We start from the raw sequence: 2,708 nt of genomic DNA on the forward strand, positions 1-2,708 counted from the left end.
CATGTACTTCACTGAAAAAGATCCCTGAAAAAAGTAATAGGGACACAAGTCTATGAGTTCCAATGTTACTTTTCGCATTCATTGACAATCTATGTCAGTGAATAAGCTTTTAGTTTCAGTTTCCGTACTTATAATTATCTTATATATAACTTAAGAAAAATTATCAAGCTGAAACTGACCAAACTGAAAAAGATCCCAAAATAGTAAAAAAGGACATGCATTTTATATGTAACTTTTTCCATACTATTATTTGATAAGATAATCTTCTTTATGTTATCTTGTTATCATCAAATAGGGGGAGATTGTTGATCCTCTCTCTCGGTGATTTGATGATAATCCCTTTTCTTTTTCACGTTGTATTTATGTTTCTGTATTTTCAGTTCCAGCGATCTTCACTGAGTATGTTCAGTGATCGCTGAAGAACTTGCATTGTAAAACTATCAGAGACATCAATACTTCAAGAAGACAACACTCACACCAAAGAACCTTCAGCAAACATCGAAGACTGAAACTGAAGATTAGAGACTGGCAAGTACGTGATCTGAAGCGGTATTCAGTGATTACAAGCCTGTCTACACATTTGTGAAGACTGCTCAAGCTTCAGCGAATGATGATGAGACCTTCGAGTCATTCCAGCATTTAGCGATCAAAGGAAGCTTGCTTAGCACTATTGTTGTTGTCTTGTCCTTATGCACACAAAGGATTCCCATACCCTTACAAAAGTTAGTACGGTACGGAGCCGACTAGTCGACTCTTTGTCCACCAACTTTAGGTAAGGATGTCTGCTCAGAAATTGTGCATATATATATATATATATATGTATTCATCCCCCCCCTTCTACAAACTGTTTCTCTTCTTGTATACCCTTACGGGACCAACACCCTCCTTCCACTTCAAATACTGATCCATCAGTAAATGAAATGCCTTCAGTTTCTGAACTTTTTTCAGTTGCTGAATCTGAGGCTCCTTTAGCAATAGTCCCTATTGCTGAAGAAACTGCTGCTGAAGCCTCATCTTCCTTACCTGAACTTGCCTATTCAGATGAAGCTCCTCTACCGGCTCAGCGATGGACTAAAAGCCATCCAATTCATCAAAGTCTTGGTGATTCTGATGCAGGTATCAAGACATGTCGTGGTGTAGGTAATATATGTCTCTTCGTCAACTTTCTTTCTTTAGTTGAACCCAAAAAAATCAATGATGCTATCTCTGACCCTAGTTGGGTTCTTGCTATGCAAGAAGAGCTCATTGAGTTTGATAGGAACAAAGTCTGGTACCTTATTCCACGTCCATCTGACAAATTAGTGATAGGCACCAAATGGGTCTATCTCAACAAGTTGGATGAAGATGGTGTGGTAACCCGCAACAAGGCTCGGCTTGTTGCTCAGGGTTATAGACAAGAAGAAGGAATCGACTATGACGAAACCTTCGCACCAGTGGCTAGACTCGAAGCAATTCGACTCTTTCTAGCCTTTGCTGCCCATAGAGACTTCAAGGTCTTTCAGATAGATGTAAAGAGTGTTTTCCTTATTGGAAAACTTCAAGAGGAAGTTTATGTTGAACAACCTCCAGGGTTTCTTGACCCTAAGTATCCAAACCACGTCTATAGGTTGGATAAAGCTCTTTATGGGTTAAAGCAGGCTCCTCATGCMTGGTATGAYACCCTTTCTTCTTTTCTCATCTCTGAGAAATGCTCTCGTGGAAAGATTGACCAGACCTTATTTCTTAGGAAAGTTAAAGGTCACATCATTCTCATCCCAATTTATGTCGATGATATTATTTTTGGTTCCACTAATCCCTCTTTATGTTTTCGTTTCGCTGAACGCATGAAGAAAGAATATCAGATGAGCATGATGGGAGAACTAACATTCTTTTTAGGTCTCCAGATCAAACAAAATGATAAAGGTATCTTTATCAACCAAAGTAAGTATGTTCGAGACATGCTAAAGAAGTTTGATCTATCCAACAGTTCATCTATGAAGACTCCAATGACTCCTCCACTCACTCTCAACAAGAATCCAAATGGAAAGCCTGTAAATGTTACTGTTTACAGAGGAATGATCGGCTCCCTGTTGTATCTCACAGCTAGCCGACCCGATATCATGTACTCCACTTGCTTATGTGCAAGATATCAAGCTGAACCTAAGGAATCCCATCTGATCGACGTAAAATGCATATTCAGATATCTTAAGGGAACTCCTAACATGAGTCTTTGGTACCCTAGAGGTTCAGGTTTTGACCTTATTGGTTATTCAGATAGTGATTTTGGAGGTTGCAAAATTGATAGGAAAAGCACCACAGGAGGCTGTCAGCTTCTAGGTGGAAAGTTGGTGAGCTGGACAAGCAAAAAACAAAATTCAGTGTCCACATCAACAGCTGAAGCTGAATATGTAGCAACTGGTAGCTGTTGTGCCCAAATTCTTTGGATGAAAAATCAACTGCTAGACTACGATCTTCAGTTTTCAAAGATTCCTATTTATTGTGATAGCACCAGTGTTATTGCTATTGCAAACAACACTGTACTTCACTCCAAGACCAAACATATTGAGATCCGATATCATTTTTATCAAAGATCATGTTATGAATGGTGATATTGAACTTCACTTCGTTCCAACTGAGTATCAACTCGCTGACCTTTTCACCAAGCCTCTTGATGAGACAAGATTTAATATCTTGATCAGCGAATTGGGTATGTTGAACACTGAAGATTA

The sequence above is a fragment of the Cynara cardunculus genome (assembly GCF_001531365.2).
Source record: "Cynara cardunculus var. scolymus isolate 2C chromosome LG 2, CcrdV1, whole genome shotgun sequence".
In the NCBI taxonomy this organism is placed as follows: domain Eukaryota; kingdom Viridiplantae; phylum Streptophyta; class Magnoliopsida; order Asterales; family Asteraceae; genus Cynara; species Cynara cardunculus.